Genomic DNA, 19,708 nt, shown 5'->3' on the forward strand with positions numbered 1-19,708 from the left:
CCCGCTACAAAACAAAAGGAGAACGAAGATTCGCAGTCCAAGGACCACGGTTATGGAACGCTCTACCTACCCACATCCGCATGGAAGAAAACCATCAGGCCTTCAGGAAGAAACTCAAGACCTACCTCTTTCTAAGAAGCTGGACAACACAGGAGAGATCTAGCGCCTTGAGGCGATTCAGTTTGCATTTGCAGCGCTATACAAATCATTCATTCATTCAGTCACACACACACAGTTATGTCAATTTTGTGTGTCCCCATGAAATGGTGACTAACTTCACTACCCAACATGGTGCAAAGGAAACACTTTAAAGCAGGGGTCTCCAACTGGCGGCCCTCCAGCTGTTGCGAAACTACAAGTCCCATCATGCCTCTGCCTGTGGGAGTCGAGCTTGTAACTCTCAGCCTTGCAATGCCTCATGGAACTTGTAGTTTCGCAACCGCAGGAGGGTTTCAGACCCCTGCTTTAAAGCGGGATTCCCTGAAAAAAAAAAAAAGTAAAAGTCAGCAGCTACTATCACTGTAGCTGCTGACTTTAAATAAGTAGACTTACCTGTCCTGGGTGCCCGCGATGTCGGCTGCCCGAGGCCGACCCGTCCCTCGGCTCTCGGGTCCCGGCACCGCCATCCTAACTAAGGGAAACAGGCAGTGGAGCCTTGCGGCTTCACTGCCAGTTTCCTACTGCGCACGCGCGAGCGGCGTGGCGCTTTGTGAATGGGAAGCGATGTGTTGTGGTACACACACAGTTCCCATAACACACCGCACCCCATTCCCCAGAAGACAACGCAGGGAGGAGAAGACTGAACATCACCGTGGTGTAGGAAGAGGCAGATTAGGAAGACTGCCTAGCAACAGCCATTTCACGTAAGTAAAAAAATTTTTTTTTTCCTTTTCCTCCATTTTTTTTTAGGTATTTTTTGTGCAATTTTTTTTTTCAGGGTGGACCTCCACTTTAAAGGCTCTTCCAGTTCATCAGTTTGGAGTCAAGCTCTAATAACGATACCAGAATGATTGATCTCACTCCAGTGTTTGGGACGATGCATGACCAATAGCCCCCAATATGATCAGCCAAGGCAGTCCCGGGCCTGCAGGTGGGGCAGTGGAGCCTGGGGTACAAGGAGGAGGTAGTCAGGTGGGGGTGGGTTGGCACCTTCAGAGTAGGGTTGCCGCCTTTTCTTCAAGTCAAACCCAAACACTTTATGCGACGCACAGGAATTTTTTTGTTATACATATATTTTGCTAATAAATAACATTTTTAATCATATGAAGTTAATAACAAGAGACCCCCCTTTACATCAGAGTCCACAGAGTTCCTCTTTTACATCTGAACTCGTAGAGTTCCCTTACACTGGAGAACTCCGGGGACTCTGACATAAGGGATGCTCTGGGAACCCTGATTTAAGGGGGAACACTGAGAACTCTGATGTACAGAGAAGACTCTGATATAAGGGGGAATACTGCGGCCTCTGGTGTAAAGGGGTGCTCTGATGTAAGGGGTGCTCTGATGTAAGGGGTGCTCTGGTGTAAGGGGTCTGGTGTAAGGGGTGCTCTGGTGTAAGGGGTGCTCTGGTGTAAGGGGTGCTCTGGTGTAAGGGGTGCTCTGGTGTAAGGGGTGCTCTGATGTAAGGGGTGTTCTGGTGTAAGGGGTGCTCTGGTGTAAGGGGTGCTCTGGTGTAAGGGGTGCTCTGGTGTAAGGGGTGCTCTGATGTAAGGGGTGCTCTGGTGTAAGGGGTGCTCTGATGTAAGGGGTGCTCTGGTGTAAGGGATGCTCTGGTGTAAGGGATGCTCTGATGTAAGGGGTGCTCTGATGTAAGGGATGCTCTGATGTAAGGGGTGCTCTGATGTAAGGGGTGCTCTGATGTAAGGGATGCTCTGATGTAAGGGGAGCTCTGATGTAAGGGATGCTCTGATGTAAGGGGTGCTCTGATGTAAGGGGTGCTCTGAGAACCCTGATTTACTTTATTGTACTCACTCAGAGACAGGAGAGAGAAGGAGGGAGACTTCAGTCACAGACAGGGATGGATGGTGAGCTCACTCCCCCCTTGGCAGTCAGCACCTCTCATCCAAATGTATCTGAGGCTGCTGGACTTCAAATTTCCATCCCCAACTTTCCTTTTCTGAGGCACAGTGCTGGGGATTGGAGTGTGAGCAGACACAGAGGGGTAGGGGCGGGGCGGGGGGAGGAGGAGCAGATTGAGCCCTCTCTCCTCTCCTGTCTGTGTGTAGGGGGAGGGGGGAATTGTTAATGTTGGCTTTGGGCAGCATGAAAGAGAGTGTAACAGACACTCTCAGCTTATACAACTGCAGCCAGCATCCCTGCTGGGAAGCCATAGTCCAGTCTGAATAATGTGTCCGGGTTTCAGGCAGTCTGAAACCCGGACACATGATTCCAAATCCGAACTTAATTTCAGTACAACCCAAATCTGAATCTCATTTATCGTTACCAGAGACTGCTAAGGTGAGAAAGGGACACATCTCCGTAAGTGTGTGTATCATCATCTGCTGGAGATAAAAGACATCACAGTGACTATGGAGGAAGAGGACGGACATGACGGGGGGTTACTGGGTGTAAATAGAAAATAAGATCTTATTACCTCCTCTACTGCCACTTCCAGCAACGTCTTCACTCTACTTCCTCCCGACTCACCTCTCACCCGGAACTTCCTGTCTGTACCTGACATCACTTCCTGTCTGTGTTCAATAGAGACTTTCTGTCTTCCTGAGTATAAGTGAGATCACCACCTTGTGGAGCTCAGAGGAATTGCAGCCCCGAGAAACGCCTCATAGTGAGAACACGGCCTTGTGCTGTGTACAGTATCTCACAAAAGTAGGGTGCCCACATGTCCCGGATTGCCCGGGACATTCCGCAATTAGCAGGTCTGTCCCGGGTCCCGGGCACCTTCATTTCGGGACAATACAGTGTCCCGGAATGAAACTGACAGAGCGAGCAAACCCCGCTAGCGCTGGCGCTCGCTCTGCCTCCAGCTCCATCTGCCTCCGCCCCTCCGCCCGAACACAGCCGAGCCCGCCCGAGCCGAGGGGAGCTGAGACCGCACCCCCCCTTCCGAACATAGCCGAGCCCGTCCGAGCCGAGGGGAGCTGAGACCGCCCCCCCGCCCGAACACAGCCGAGCCCGCCCGAGCCGAGGGGAACTGAGATCTCCCCCCTGCCTGAGCACAGCCAAGCCCGCCCGAGCCGAGGGGAGCTGAGATCGTCCCCCCTGCCCGAGCATAGCCGAGCCCGCCCGAGCCGAGGGGAGCTGAGATCATCCCCCCTGCCCGAGCATAGCCGAGCCCGCCCGAACCGAGGGGAACTGAGACCGTCCCCCCCCGCCCAAGCACAGCCGAGCCCGCCCGAGCTAAGGGGAGCTGAGACCGCCCCCCCCCCCCGAGCAACTCTGTACTTAGCAGAGGGATCTGTACTGAGGGGAGTCTGTACTTATTGGGGGGTCTATACAATATTGGGGGGAGTCTGTACTGATTGAGGGGGATCTATACTGAGGGGGGGTCTGTACTGAGGGGGGGTCTGTACTTATTGGGGGGTCTATACAATATTGCGGGGGAGTCTGTACTGATTGAGGGGGATCTGTACTGAGGGGGGGTCTGTACTTATTGGGGGGGGTCTGTACTGAGGGGGTTCTGTACTTATTGGGGGGAGTCTGTACTGAGGGGGGTCTGTACTTATTGGGGGGTCTATACAATATTGGGTGGAGTCTGTACTGATTGAGGGGGATCTGTACTGAGGGGGGGTCTGTACTTATTGGGGGGGTCTGTACTGAGGGGGTTCTGTACTTATTGGGGGGAGTCTGTACTGAGGGGGGTCTGTACTTATTGTGGGGAGTCTGTACTGTGGGGGGTCTGTACTTATTGTGGGGAGTCTGTACTGTGGGGGTCTGTACTTATTGGGGGGAGTCTGTACTGTGGGGGGTCTGTACTTATTGGGTGGAGTCTGTACTGTGGGGGGTCTGTACTTATTGGGGGAGTCTGTATTGAGGGCAGCCTGTACTTATTGGGGGGAGTCTATACTTAATGAAGGGGGTCTGTACTGAGGGGAGACTTAGCAGGGGGTGACACCATGTTTTACCGCACCACTGGGGTGACACCAAACCTAGCAAAGCCACTGCCACCCACCTCCTCTATCTCCTCTGGGACCATTCCAGCATGCTCTAAAACAGGTCCCCGGGCCGCACTGCCACGGTGGCAAGTGACACGCTGCATCTGGTGGCAGGCTACGGTGCTGCATCTGGTAGCAGGCGATGGTGGCATGCTGCATCTGGTGGCAAGTGAGAAGCTCATGATTCTGCATTATGGTGAGTTGAACTATTTCATTATATATTACAATGTAGTAATAGAAATAATATGATGCTAAAACCAGCCATTCGCCTGACAAATCACTTGCCGAGACTACATTCAACACCCCCCCCGGTCCTTGGCAAAATTGTCCCTGAATGGCAGTTTGGAAATGTGGTCACCCTACACAAAAGTGAGTACACCCAGGGCCGGTGTCTTGCCGAGAAAGTTCCCCCGGCGGATAAGGTCCCCCTTGTACTGTGCAGGCGCAGCGCTTGCGCAGTTCGAATGACTAGGAGCCACCGAAAATAGCCGAATATGAAAAACTTCAATCAGCTGTACACGGCGCCTGCGCCCTGGTTGAAGCCCCACCATCCAAGTGGACCTAGAGGGGGAAAAAAGGGCCGAGTGAAGGGAGGCCATGCCCGAAGCGTGGCGAGCGGCCCTCTTAACGGCGCCGTGTACAGCTGATTTCTCTTCTATTCGCCTTCGGCTATTTCCGCCGGCTCCTACTTCGCAAGCGCTGCGCCTGCGCAGTAGAGGGGGGTCCTTATCCGCCGAGAGGAACTTTCTCGGCAGAACACCGGCCCTACCATGGGACCCAAGCGGCAGCTTGAGCAGGGGCGACCACCATCGCTTCTGGGCCCTTTGGCTAAGATCAAGTGTAGTATCTGTTCTTATCAGTTGCCAGAGGAGGCGCTGTGCTACTCCCATAGGGGAGAGCTATGCAAATCCAGTGGTGTAATTGTGCCTGGAAGGGCAGTTTCAGCAGGGGCTACATCGAGCTGGCCGACAGATACTGGGGGCCGATCAATGGTTGAGTCTGAGCAGTCTGTAAGGGTGCTCCTGGTGAGGATGGGTGCTGCATCGGGTATGGCCAGAGGGTCGGGTCCCTGGCCTTCTGGCCTAGATTGGTGTAGTCCTAGCTCTGGTCAGTTTTTCAGGAGAGAACACTGGCTCCCCTACAGCATCGGGGGGAGCGGTTAGTATTTCCTGAATGTAATTAGGTAGGAGTGACAGTAGCAACGGTTGAGCCTTCGGGTCAAGGGCTCTCCCTAAGCTCTCAGAACTCCGGGCCTTCCTGGTTGGGGTGGGGGCTGTGCTGACTGGGCTGTTGGTCAGTGTTAGGAGAATAGCCAGTGGTGAATGTGCCCCTGAAGTGGCAGTTCAAGGGTGCCGTACAATCACTATGAGTGAGGGTCACTTTGATTTATGGCACCATGGTCACTTCACCACACACACTTTTTTCATACCTGCCTCTAGGGCCGGGCCTTTTGGCTAGGACCAGAGGAATTTTTTATTCCTGGCCGAATGGCCGGCCATTGTACTGCACATTGGTCACTTTCACTTCTCCCACTTTCTATTTATTTACCCCTTGTTTGTCACTTTTTTGTATTCTTTTGTTTGATGTGTTACATGTTTTGTCACTGTGTGATGAGTAGGGTGTGGGTCCTCGGGCCTTTCCTGAGAGTCTTGGGAGGGGGTGGACATGGCCTTCTGGCTTGGTTCACCCTCTCTCATGGAGTCTCCCTTCGGGGAAGCCTTACCAAGTACTTGGGTGGGTCTGTTTCGGCAGACCTTCCAGAGAAAGGGGGTCCATCTGGTTTCGGTCAGATGGGCCCAGTGAGTACCTCAGTCCCCGTCTGGAGCCTAATACCCCGGGGGATCAGGGTAAGGTCCTTCCTAGGGAGGATCGTGTAACACCCGTTGCACGTTTTGTGTCGCTGTTTATGTGTGTTCACTTTTTTGGCACCGGGTGGAGTTTTTGGGTGTGTTAAAAAAAAAAAAAAAGGGGCGACCACCTCTATATGTCCCGACTCCTGCCGCCGCTAAAAATGCAGTGGGTGACTGTGTGCTGGGGGGGCAGGACACCATCCCGAGCACGGCAGAGGGTCCTAGAGGCAGGACTCTTCAGCCAGAATGTGCCGGCGCCACGCTAGTCTACCTGTGTGAGACTAATCACTCTCACTGCTGCCTCCAGACCTGTCACTGCGCACCACTCAGAGAGTGACAGTCTGAGCAAGCAACTACCTGGGCGGGTGCACACTGAATCCTCCTCCGCCCGCCACCCAGGTGCATGAGGGGAGGGGTCTGTACTGATTGGGTAGACTTATCCTGAGGGGGGTCTGTACTGATTGGGGGGGATTCATCCTGAGGGGGGTCTGTACTGATTGGGGGTATTTATCCTGAGGAGGTCTGTACTAATTGGGGGGTTATCCAGAGGGGGTATTTATCTTGAGGGGGCCTATATTGATGGAGGGGGGATTTATCCAGAGGGGGGTCTGTACTGAAGGAGGGGGGATTTATCCTGAGAGGGGGTCTGTACTGAAGGAGGGGGCATTTATCCTGAGAAGGGGTCTGTACTGAAGGAGGGGGGGTTTATCCTGAGGGGGTCTGTACTGAAGGAGGGGGGATTTATCCTGAGAGGGGGTCTGTACTGAAGGAGGGGGATTTATCCTGAGAGGAGGTCTGTACTGAAGGAGGGGGGGATTTTTCCTGAGAGGGGGTCTGTACTGAAGGAGGGGACGTCTGTACTGAAGGGGGGAATTTATTCTGAGGGGGGTCTGTACTGAAGGGGGGGATTTATCCTGAGGGGGGTCTATATTGATGGAGGGGGGGATTTATCCTGAGGGGGGTCTGTACTGAAGAAGGGGGGATTTATCCTGCGAGGGGGTCTGTACTGATGGAGGGGGATTTATCCTGAGGGGGTCGGTCTGTACTGAAGGAGGGGGGGGATTTATCCTGAGAGGGGGTCTGTACTGAAGGAGGGGGATTTATCCTGAGAGGAGGTCTGTACTGAAGGAGGGGGGATTTATCCTGAGAGGGGGTCTGTACTGAAGGAGGCGGGGATTTATCCTGAGAGGGGATCTGTACTGAAGGAGGGGGGATTTATCCTGAGAGGGGGTCTGTACTGAAGGAGGGGGGGGATTTATCCTGAGGGGGTCTGTACTGAAGCAGGGGGGATTTATCCTGAGAGGGGGTCTGTACTGAAGGAGGGGAGGTCTGTACTGAAGGGGGGAATTTATCCTGAGAGGGGTCTGTACTGAAGGGGGGGATTTATCCTGAGGGGGGTCTTTATTGATGGAGGGGGGGATTTATCCTGAGGGGGGGTCTGTACTGAAGGAGGGGGGGATTTATCCTGCGAGGGGGTCTGTACTGAAGGAGGGGGGATTTATCCTGAGGGGGTCTGTACTGAAGGAAGGGGGGATTTATCCTGAGAGGGGGTCTGTACTGAAGGAGGGGGGATTTATCCTGAGGGGGGTCTGTACTGAAGGAGGGGGGTTTATCCTGTGGGGTCTGTACTGAAGGAGGGGGATTTATCCTGAGGGGGGTTATGCTGGGGGGGGGTCTGTATTGATGGGGGGTATTTATCTTGAGGGGGTCTCTACTGATTGTGGGAGGTTATCCTGAGGGGGCAGTCTGTACTAATGGAGGAGGGGGTGGTTTGTCCTGAGAAGGGGGTCTGTACTGAGGGGGCAACTATAGTTGGTGGAGGGGGGTGACACCATATTTTACCACACCAGTGACACCAATGCTAGTGACACCACTTTGTGTGTAAGAAGAAGAGAAGGGGTCTGTACTGAAGGAGGGGGGATTTATCCTGAGGGGGTCTGTACTGAAGGAGGGGGGATTTATACTGAGAGGGGGTCTGTACTGAAGGAGGGGGATTTATCCTGAGAGGAGGTCTGTACTGAAGGAGGGGGGGATTTTTCCTGAGAGGGGGTCTGTACTGAAGGAGGGGATGTCTGTACTGAAGGGGGGAATTTATTCTGAGGGGGGTCTGTACTGAAGGGGGGGGATTTATCCTGAGGGGGGTCTATATTGATGGAGGGGGGGATTTATCCTGAGGGGGGTCTGTACTGAAGGAGGGGGGATTTATCCTGCGAGGGGGTCTGTACTGATGGAGGGGGGATTTATCCTGAGGGGGTCGGTCTGTACTGAAGGAGGGGGGGATTTATCCTGAGAGGGGGTCTGTACTGAAGGAGGGGGATTTATCCTGAGGGGGGTCTTTATTGATGGAGGGGGGGATTTATCCTGAGGGGGGGTCTGTACTGAAGGAGGGGGGGATTTATCCTGCGAGGGGGTCTGTACTGAAGGAGGGGGGATTTATCCTGAGGGGGTCTGTACTGAAGGAAGGGGGGATTTATCCTGAGAGGGGGTCTGTACTGAAGGAGGGGGGATTTATCCTGAGGGGGGTCTGTACTGAAGGAGGGGGGTTTATCCTGTGGGGTCTGTACTGAAGGAGGGGGATTTATCCTGAGGGGGGTTATGCTGGGGGGGTGGTCTGTATTGATGGGGGGATTTATCTTGAGGGGGTCTCTACTGATTGTGGGAGGTTATCCTGAGTGGGCAGTCTGTACTAATGGAGGAGGGGGTGGTTTGTCCTGAGAAGGGGGTCTGTACTGAGGGGGCAACTATAGTTGGTGGAGGGGGGTGACACCATATTTTACCACACCAGTGACACCAATGCTAGTGACACCACTTTGTGTGTAAGAAGAAGAGAAGGGGTCTGTACTGAAGGAGGGGGGATTTATCCTGAGGGGGTCTGTACTGAAGGAGGGGGGATTTATACTGAGAGGGGGTCTGTACTGAAGGAGGGGGATTTATCCTGAGAGGAGGTCTGTACTGAAGTAGGGGGGGATTTTTCCTGAGAGGGGGTCTGTACTGAAGGAGGGGATGTCTGTACTGAAGGGGGGAATTTATTCTGAGGGGGGTCTGTACTGAAGGGGGGGGATTTATCCTGAGGGGGGTCTATATTGATGGAGGGGGGGATTTATCCTGAGGGGGGTCTGTACTGAAGGAGGGGGGATTTATCCTGCGAGGGGGTCTGTACTGATGGAGGGGGGATTTATCCTGAGGGGGTCGGTCTGTACTGAAGGAGGGGGGGATTTATCCTGAGAGGGGGTCTGTACTGAAGGAGGGGGATTTATCCTGAGGGGGGTCTTTATTGATGGAGGGGGGGATTTATCCTGAGGGGGGGTCTGTACTGAAGGAGGGGGGGATTTATCCTGCGAGGGGGTCTGTACTGAAGGAGGGGGGATTTATCCTGAGGGGGTCTGTACTGAAGGAAGGGGGGATTTATCCTGAGAGGGGGTCTGTACTGAAGGAGGGGGGATTTATCCTGAGGGGGGTCTGTACTGAAGGAGGGGGGTTTATCCTGTGGGGTCTGTACTGAAGGAGGGGGATTTATCCTGAGGGGGGTTATGCTGGGGGGGGTGGTCTGTATTGATGGGGGGATTTATCTTGAGGGGGTCTCTACTGATTGTGGGAGGTTATCCTGAGGGGGCAGTCTGTACTAATGGAGGAGGGGGTGGTTTGTCCTGAGAAGGGGGTCTGTACTGAGGGGGCAACTATAGTTGGTGGAGGGGGGTGACACCATATTTTACCACACCAGTGACACCAATGCTAGTGACACCACTTTGTGTGTAAGAAGAAGAGAAATATTGCTAATTGCCGCCCGTTTATGGCATTAGCTCTCAGCCTCAGTGTTGCGGTTGCTGGCTGGGTGGGTACAATTGGCAGCCAGCATTAAAATACACTGCCGGTGTTCTGCCGAGAAAGTTCCCCTCGGCGGATAAGGGCCCCCCTCTACTGCGCAGGCGCAGCGCTTGCGCAGTAGGAACCAGCGGAAATAGCCGAAGCCGAAAAGAATACAAATCAGCTGTACACGGCGCCTGTAAGAGGGCCCCTCGCGGGCCAGCTTCGCTCGCCACGCTTCGGGCATGGCCTCGCTGCGCTCGGCACTTTTTTATTCCCCCTCTAGGTCCACTTGGATGGTGGGGCTTGAACCTGGACCTAGGGCGCAGGCGCCGTGTACAGCTGATTGAAGTTTCTCAGCTTCGGCTATTTTCGGCGACTCCTAGTCATTCGTACTGTGCAAGCGCTGCGCCTGCGCAGTACAGGGGGGTCCTTATCCGCTAGGGGAACTTTCTCGGCAAGACACCGGCATGGTACGGTCTCCAGACCAGCATACGGTATCTGTGTCACCTCCTTTCCTCCTGTGTACATTGCTGCTGGGGAGCGGCATTAGTTTGGAGGGGCGTGGGGTGGGCATGGCTTGTGCGGCGGAGCCAGAGCGCCACATGGGTGTGGAGCAGAGCAGGTTTCCTGGCTGGAAGGCTCGGAGCACATCACATGACAGCATAGCACAGCACAAGTACCCGCTCATCACCAACACCACCAGTGCTGCAAGACGGAATAAGAGACTCAGGTACCACTTTTCCAGCTGGTGAGTTCTATGTTCAGAGTAAATCTAGTGTAAAGTGAGTGGCAGGCTGGCTTAATTGGTTGCTCTATGTATGTTTACTCAGCTCAGGGCAAGTCCCTCCCACTTGCCGACCACGTTATAGCCAATTGACGGCTACAGTGCGGCCAGCTAGTTCTGGGAGGCCTCCTAGTCTTGCGCTTCTCGGAAATGTCCACAGATCGGGGTAAAGGGCCAATGACAGCTGCGTTTTACTACTTGATTTACCACTTGTCCAATGACGGAGCGATAACTTGTCATTAAACCAGCGCCACTGCCGCCTCAGCTCGCACTGCTGCGGTGAGAGGAGAGAGAAACACAGCAGCGTGTGCTGGCACGATCCTGTGTGCCATCAGTGCAATCACAGTTCCCCATCATATAGACAAGGTCCTGTTGCATGAAAATCTGACTTCCTGATAAATTGAATTTTAATTATATAAAATAATGGGTGTTAAATGGGGCATCATTTAATTCTTGGACCCAGGCAGCGAGAAGTCTGAGTTAATTGGCAGCCCAGGAGAGGAGATTTTGTAACCCAGGAATCGGAGAGTGTGCGAGTGAGCTGACTACCCCCCACCTGTGACTAATCTGGGTATCGGTGACCGTGACCCAAGTGATAACCTTGCCTATCGGAGATCGTGACCGAAGGGAGAACATCTGGGGAGATTGCACAGGAGGCCACCTCCACAAGCTCTGACAGACGCACTGCTATATTGCAGATACGTCCCACTGGATCCGGTAAGAGTACCTAACTCTAGATGTTTATGACGTGTTGCCTGTGGTTGTTTTGCATTTCAGTCTTCAGTCAACATCCTGTGTCCAAGCACCCCCTCGGTTTGAGAAGACTCTTTCTATCTATATCTATGGACTCTGGCTGCAGAGCTTAACACATTATATTTTGACATTCATATACCCCTCACAAGTTCTGATCGTGTTGATTCACATTGCTTATAGTTGCTTTAAAGTCACCGATTTATTCATTTTTTGATTCATGTTTTGAGTTTTGTTTAGCGCTGCACGTATTTGATTTAGCACAATGTCTTGCCAGCCCCGAGTACACCCCTCACATATTATAGGCACACATTTTTAAAGAGATATTAAAGTAAATTAAAAAAACAAACAAACATGTTGTACTTACCTGCTCTGTATAATTGTTTTGCACAGAGCACCCCCCCCCCGATCCTTCTCTTCTCAGGTCCTCCATTGGCGCTCCTGGCCCCTCCCTCCTGCTGAGTGCCCCTAGAGCAAGGAGTGCCGGCAATCAGTGCCACCTATCAATGCCCACCAGTGGTGCCAATCAGTGCCTCATCACTGCCACCTAGCAGTGCTGCCTATCAGTGTCACCTACCAGTGCCGATCAGTGCCCATCACTGCCACCCATCAGTGCCCATCACTGCAACCTATCAATGCCCTTCAGTGCCACCCATCAATGCCCACTAATTCCACCTATCAGTGCCCACCAGTGCCACCTATTAGTGCCCATCAGTGCCGCCTTATCAGTGCCGCCTTATCAGTGCCACCTATCAATGCCCTTCAGTGCCACCCATCAGTGCCCACTAATACCACCTATCAGTGCCCACCAGTGCCACCTCATCAGTGCCGCCTATTAGTGCCCATCAGTGCAGCCTCATCAGTGTACATCAATGAAGGAGAAAAATTACCTGTTTGCAAAATTTATTAACAAAATATAAAACGATTTTGTATTTTTTTTTTTATTCCATTCTTTTTTAATTTTTTTAACAAAAAATAAAAAACCAGAGGTGATCAAATACCACCAAAAGAAAGCGCTATTTGTGGGGAAAAAAATTATAAAAATCATTTGGGTACAGTGTTGTATGACCGCGCAATTGTCGTTGAAAGAGTGACAGCGATAAAAGCTGAAAATTGGTCTGGGCAGGAGGGCGGTTTAGGTGCCCAGTAAGCAAGGGGTTAATGAATAAATAGAAAAAAAAATTAAAAAAAAAATATATATATATATACCGTATTTATCAGTGTACAACATGCGCTGGTGTATAACACGCACCCCAAGTTTAGGAGGGAAGTTTAAGGGAAAAAAACCTTACATTTTAAATGCCCATCAATGCCTTATCAGTGTCCATCTACAGCCTTGTCCATCTCCATCATTGCAGAATGATCAGTGTCCATCTACAGCCTTGCCCAAAATTGCAGCATGATCGGTTTTAAATTGTTACTGGTACTTTTAGTAATTTAGGAGGGAATTGGGGTGTATATATATATATATATATATATATATATATATATATATATATATATATATATATATACACATATATATATACCGTATTTATTGGCATATAACATGCATTTTTTTACCCTTAAAATCAGGGGGAAATCGTGTGTGCGTGTTATACGCCGAACCGCTGCCTCGGAGGGGAACGAGCGCCGCCGAGATAGACAGAGCCGCGTGTACTGTGTACTCGGCTCCACTGGGCTCGTCTCGCAGTCCCGCCCCTTGGCCCTGCTCCTATGATGGACACAACACCGGTCCAATGGCGGGACGTAAATGTTAGGAGGCGGGACTGCGAGCGGAGCCGAGCCTAGCCGAGTACACAGTACACTCGGCTCTGTCTATTTCGGCCATGCCTGTTCCCTCCTTCCCCTCCGAGGTAGCGGTTCGGCGTATAACGCGCACACACGATTTTCCCCTGATTTTAAGGGCAAAAAAGTGCGTGTTATACGCTGATAAATACGGTGTGTATATATATATATATATATATATATATTTATTATATATACCCCAATTCTTTTGTAAAATATGAAAGATGATGTTATGCCGAGTAAACGGATACATAACATGTCACGCTTTAAAATTGCGTGGTACTTAAAAATCTCCATAGGCGAAGCTTTAAAAATTTCTACAGGTTACATGTTTAGAGTTACAGAGGAGTTCTAGTGCTAGAATTGTATAAAATAAATACTGCGCTAACACAGAAAAAATGGGATGAGCTGCGGCTAAAGGTAGTAAACCATAAATCCAATATAATTCAAAAAGTCGCGCTAGAGGAATGAGAGTGGCAACAACCAGGTGCCTACAGCATCAAAAAGAATTATGAAAGTAAAAAGTGGTCACTGTGCAAATAATTATAATACTACCCAGTGTATATAAACACCGCAATGAAATTTGAATAGATATTAAATAAACAGAACACAGATATTGCTTTCTATGCCTATATTAAAAAAAAAGAAAAAAAGAAAAAAAGGGGGGAAAAGGAAAAATAAAATAAATTATTGAATACAAAAATAGGTGATTATATGTGAACAACAAAAAATTCTTCAGAACACTAATGCCAAGTGCAACAGTGTATGAGAGCTGTGCATAGACAATAAAACATATACCATGTGAAAAACGTAAATTATACAGTGTAAAAATTAGAACAAACTTAAGTATTCCACCAAAAGTCCATATCCATAAGGAATAATAATTAGTAAAGTTCGTGCATGCTTAATAGCACAAAAACGTATAGATGGGTGTCCCCCAGTGCTGAGTGAATTGTAGAACCAAAACTTGCTGCAGTGACTAAGGTGCGTAGGCAGACCTCCACCATTCAAAACTGCTGCCTCTTTGCAGAAAAAGTTGGTCTCTAGATTATAGGAGACCTAAAGGGCGGATGGCTGCAACCCCAGCCAGGGATCTGTACAGCAGACACTGGTTATTAGGGTTGTCCCGATACCGATACTAGTATCGGTATCGGCACCGATACCAAGCATTTGCCCAAGTACTTGTACTCGGGCAAATGCTCCCGATGCTTCCGCCGATACCTTGACTGTCAGCGGTGATGGACGTGTGGGGGAGTTACAAGCTTCTCCCCCCGCGGCTTTCAGCTGCTTAGTGACATACAGCGGTGATCGGTGCTTGTAATTCCCCCACACGCAATCACCGCTGACTGTCACCTCCTCCTCCTTAGTCCTCCACCGTTCCTCTGTCCCCCTCCGCTGTCCTGCTCCATTGCTGTGTCCCCCTCCGTTCCTCTGTCCCCCCCCCGCTGTCCTCCTTCTTTGCTCTGTCCCCCTCCGCTGTCCTCCTCCGTTCCTCTGTCCCCCTCCGCTGTCCTCCTCCGTTCCTCTGTCCACCTCCCGCTGTCCTTCTTTGCTCTGTCCCCCTCCGCTGTCCCCATCCGTTCCTCTGTCCCCCTCCGCTGTCCCCATGCGTTCCTCTGTCCCCCTCCGCTGTCCCCATCCGTTCCGGCTTTCCGTTGTCCCCCTCTCTCTTCGTCTGTCCCCTCCGTTCTGCTCTCTCTCCGCTGTGTGTATGGAGAGAGTCAGCTGACTCTTTCCATTCACATAACTGAAACATTGTAATCTTCTGTGATTACAATGTGTCAGTTTATAAATGGAGAGAAGCTGCTGTGTTCTCTCCATTCATTCTCAGTGCAGCTGACGCTGCAGAGAAAGGGACTGGGGAATCTCTATCCTCTGTCTATTTCTCTGTCTCAAGGGGGAGATATCAGAGGTCTGTTAAGACCCCTGATATCTCACCAAAGCCCCCCAACAGGGCTGATTAAAAAAAAAAAAAAAAACACACACATAGTGCAATAAAGAATAAAAAAAAAATTGTAAAAAATAATAAATGTAAATGAAAAAAACCAAAACAAAAACACACACACAGACACCGTTCACTATACCACCACCCCCACCCCACCCGCCCCCCCCCCTCAAAAAAAAAAAAAAAAAAAAACTGTCACGTGACATTAAAAAAAAGTATCGGTAATCGGTATCGGCGAGTACTTGAAAAAAAGTATCGGTACTTGTACTCGGTCCTAAAAAAGTGGTATCGGGACAACCCTACTGGTTATCATCCGAATCCCGGAACTCTCTCCGTCAATCACACCATAATGAGTAGGATAGGTCCCCATAAAAGAGATAAAAGGCTCCACATAGCATAAAATCTAAGGTTTTATTGAATAAAAAAGTATAGATTGCACTTACAAGATAGTTGTATAAACAAGCATACAGGAACGCCGGCCGGCTAAAAAAACTCCCCGTGTCTTCCGGGTGTGCAGATCGCGGTGTCGTCGGGACATAGCTCCTCCTCCCTACGTCGTTTCGTCACAACGACGTAGGGAGGAGGAGCTACGGCCCGACGACACCGCGATCTGCACACCCGGAAGACACGGGGAGTTTTTTTAGCCAGCCGGCGTTCCTGTATGCTTGTTTATACAACTATCTTGTAAGTGCAATCTATACTTTTTCATTCAATAAAACCTTAGATTTTATGCTATGTGGAGCCTTTTATCTCTTTTATGGGGACCTATCCTACTCATTATGGTGTGATTGACGGAGAGAGTTCCGGGATTCGGATGATAACCAGTGTCTGCTTTACAGATCCCTGGCTGGGGTTGCAGCCATCCGCCCTTTAGGTCTCCTATAATCTAGAGACCAACTTTTTCTGGTAAGAGGCAGCAGTTTTGAATGGTGGAGGTCTGCCTACGCACCTTAGTCACTGCAGCAAGTTTTAGTTCTACAATTTACTCAGCACTGGGGGACACCCATCTATACGTTTTTGTGCTATTAAGCATGCACGAACTTTACTAATTATTGTTCCTTATGGATATGGACTTTTGGTGGAATACTTAAGTTTGTTCTAATTTTTACACTGTATAATTTACGTTTTTCACATGGTATATGTTTTATTGTCTATGCACAGCTCTCATACACTGTTGCACTTGGCATTAGTGTTCTGAAGAATTTTTTGTTGTTCACATATAATCACCTATTTTTGTATTCAATAATTTATTTTATTTTTCCTTTTCCCCCCTTTTTTTCTTTTTTTCTTTTTTTTTTTATATAGGCATAGAAAGCAATATCTGTGTTCTGTTTATTTGATATCTATTCAAATTTCATTGCGGTGTTTATATACACTGGGTAGTATTATAATTATTTGCACAGTGACCACTTTTTACTTTCATAATTCTTCTAGTGCTAGAATTATTGATCTCGCTCTGATGTTTGCAGCGATTCCTCACATGCGGTGTGAACACAGTTTACATATATGGGCATGACTTATGTATGCATTCACCACTCCACATGAACACAGGGGGATGGGGGCACTTTAAAAATTGTTAAAAAATGTAATCCTCCCTTGGAATAACAATACGGCATGACAGGTCCTCTTTATGGAGAGATCTGGGGTCCATCTATCTCTAAAAGCAAAATATTTAAAAAAATTTTAAAAATCTTTTGCTTAAAAAAAATGGCATTGTATTCATGGGGAGGGGACCCTTTCTGCCCCTTTTAAAAGTGATCCAGCAGCCAATTTGCCACCTTTTCTTCAAGCCAAACCCGAACACTTCACTGGCGCACAGCATTGTTTTTGTAGTATACACTATAGACAATAGGATTGTAAAAGACCTTGGACACCTTTGGGTGGCTTAAAGAGAGTAGTAACACGGCATACTGTGTATGCCATGGTGAACAGAGGGTGTAGCCACATTGCATTAACCGTGGGAGGGGCCTTAATTAGACCACTCTACCTACAGCACCCCTTACGATCCACTGCACCCCAACCTTCCACTGACAATCTAAAGAAGCCCACCCTACCTATAGCAACCCACACTATCAACACCACACCAAAGTGGCACATTCTCAATTTCAACACTTCAAATCAGTCCATCATATGCAAGGCACCCCAAAGTGGACCACCCTAACCACAGCACCCCAAAGAACCCCACACCAGCAGGATGCACAGGGGGAGGCAGCAGGGTGGACGGGGGGGCTGCAGAGTGGTCAGGGGGGCCACAGAGTAGTCAGAGGGGCAGTGGGATGGACAGGGGATGGGCATGAGGACAGTGGGATGGACAGGGGGACCGTGGGATGGACAGGGGGGGACAGTATGATGGACAGGGGGGACAGTATGATGGACAGGGGGGACAGTATGATGGACAGGGGGACTGTGTGATGGACAGGAGAACAGTGGGATGGAGAGTGGGGGGGGCGATGACAGTGGGATGGACAAGAGGGCGGTGGAATGGACAGGCGAACAGTGGGATGGAGAGTGGGGGGGACAGTGGGCTGGACAGGAGAACAGTGGGATAGAGAGTGGGGAGGGGGCAGTAGGATGGACATGAGAACCGTGGGGTGGACAGGGTGACCGTGGGATGGACAGGAGGACCGTGTGATGGACAGGGCACCCCAAAGTGGACCACCCTAACCACAGCACCCCAAAGAACCCCACACCAGCAGGATGCACAGGGGGAGGCAGCAGGGTGGACGGGGGGCTGCAGAGTGGTCAGGGGGGCCACAGAGTAGTCAGAGGGGCAGTGGGATGGACAGGGGATGGGCATGAGGACAGTGGGATGGACAGGGGGACCGTGGGATGGACAGGGGGACTGTGGGATGGACAGGGGGGACGGTATGATGGACGGGGGGGACGGTATGATGGACAGGGGGACTGTGTGATGGACAGGAGAACAGTGGGATGGAGAGTGGGGGGGACAATGACAGTGGGATGGACAGGAGGGTGGTGGAATGGACAGGCGAACAGTGGGATGGAGAGTGGGGGGGGGACAGTGGGCTGGACAGGAGAACAGTGGGATAGAGCGTGGGAAGGGGGCAGTAGGATGGACAGAAGAACCGTGGGGTGGACAGGGTGACCGTGGGATGGACAGGAGGACCGTGTGATGGACATGGGGACAGTGGGATGGACAGGGGGACCGTGGGATGGAGAGTGGGGGGGACAATGACAGTGGGATGGACAGGAGGGCGGTGGAATGGACAGGCAAACAGTGGGATGGAGAGTGGGGGGGTAGTAGGATGGGGATGGACAGGGGAACAGTGGGATGGACAGGAGGGCGGTGGAATGGACAGGTGAACAGTGGGATGGAGTGGGGGGGCAGTAGGATGGACAGGAGAACAGTGGAATGGAGAGTGGGGGGGGGGGCAGTAGGATGGACAGGAGAACCGTGGGGTGGACAGGGTGACCGTGGGATGGACAGGGGGACAGTGGGGTGGATAGTAGAACAGTGGGGTGGATAGGAGTACAGTGGGGTGGACAGGGAGACAGTGGGGGGGGGGGGGCAGCAGGATGGACATTAGAACCGTGGGATGGACAGGGTGACCGTGGGGTGGACAGGGTGACCGTGGGATGGACATGGGGACAGTGGGATGGACAGGAGAACAGTGGGGTGGTCAGGGGGACCGTAGGGTGGACAGGGGGATGGTAAGGGGGACAGTGGGATGGACAGGAGAACAGTGGGATGGAGAGTGTGGGGAGGGACAGTGGTATGGACAGAACAGTGGGGGGGGGGCCGTGGGGTGGACAGGGAGACAGTGGGATGGACAGGGGAACAGTGGGATGGACAGGAGAACAGTGGGATGGACAGGAGAACAGTGGGATGGACAGGAGAACCGTGGGGTGGACAAGTGGACCGTGGGAAGGGCAGGGGGACTGTGTGATGGACAAGGGACAATGGGATGGACAGGAGAACAGTGGGGTGGACCATGGGGTGGACAGGGAGACAGTGGGGGGGCAGTGGGATGGACAGGAGAACAGTGGGATGGAGAGTGGGGGACAGTGGGATGGACAGGAGAACACTGGGATGGACAGGGGGACCGTGGGCTGGACACGGGAACAGTGGGATGGACAGGAGAACAGTGGGCAGGACAGGAGAACAGTGGGATGGAGAGTGGGGGGGACAGTGGGATGGACAGGAGAACAGTGGGATGGAGAGTGGGGGGGACAGTGGGATGGACAGGAGAACAGTGGGATGGAGAGTGGGGGGGACAGTGGGATGGACAGGAGAACAGTGGGATGGAGAGTGCAGGGAGGAACAGTGGTATGGACAGGGGAACAGTGGGGGGGGGGCAGTGGGATTAACAGGAGGACAGTGGGATAGACAGGAGAACAGTGGGATGGAGAGGAGAACCGTGGGGTGGACAAGGGGACTGTGGGAAGGGCAGGGGGACTGTGTGATGGACAAGGGACAATGGGATGGACAGGAGAACAGTGGGGTGGACCGGGAGACAGTGGGGGGGCAGTGGGATGGACAGGAGAACAGTGGGATGGAGAGTGGGAGACAGTGGGATGGACAGGAGAACACTGGAATGGACAGGGGGACCGTGGGATGGACAGGGGAACAGTGGGATGGACAGGAGAACAGTGGGCAGGACAGGAGAACAGTGGGATGGAGAGTGGGGGGGACAGTGGGATGGACAGAAGA

The 19,708-nt window shown here is 51.5% G+C and overlaps 3 protein-coding genes and 1 pseudogene across 3 annotated transcripts in view; 2 read left to right on the forward strand and 2 right to left on the reverse strand.

Annotated features, from left to right (window-relative positions):
- LOC141121586 (uncharacterized) overlaps window positions 1-19,708 on the reverse strand; it is a 190,165-nt gene that overhangs the window by 153,218 nt on the left and 17,239 nt on the right. The gene's annotated exons all lie outside the window — the stretch shown is intronic.
- Window positions 1-19,708, forward strand: part of LOC141121605 (uncharacterized) — a 196,164-nt gene that overhangs the window by 64,944 nt on the left and 111,512 nt on the right. The gene's annotated exons all lie outside the window — the stretch shown is intronic.
- The window catches only part of LOC141121616 (uncharacterized), a 95,473-nt gene that overhangs the window by 36,904 nt on the left and 38,861 nt on the right, over window positions 1-19,708 (reverse strand). The gene's annotated exons all lie outside the window — the stretch shown is intronic.
- On the forward strand, window positions 4,921-5,026 carry LOC141121634 (U2 spliceosomal RNA; annotated as a pseudogene).

Source organism: Aquarana catesbeiana, unplaced genomic scaffold, assembly GCF_042186555.1.
Source record: "Aquarana catesbeiana isolate 2022-GZ unplaced genomic scaffold, ASM4218655v1 unanchor226, whole genome shotgun sequence".
In the NCBI taxonomy this organism is placed as follows: Eukaryota; Metazoa; Chordata; class Amphibia; order Anura; family Ranidae; genus Aquarana; species Aquarana catesbeiana.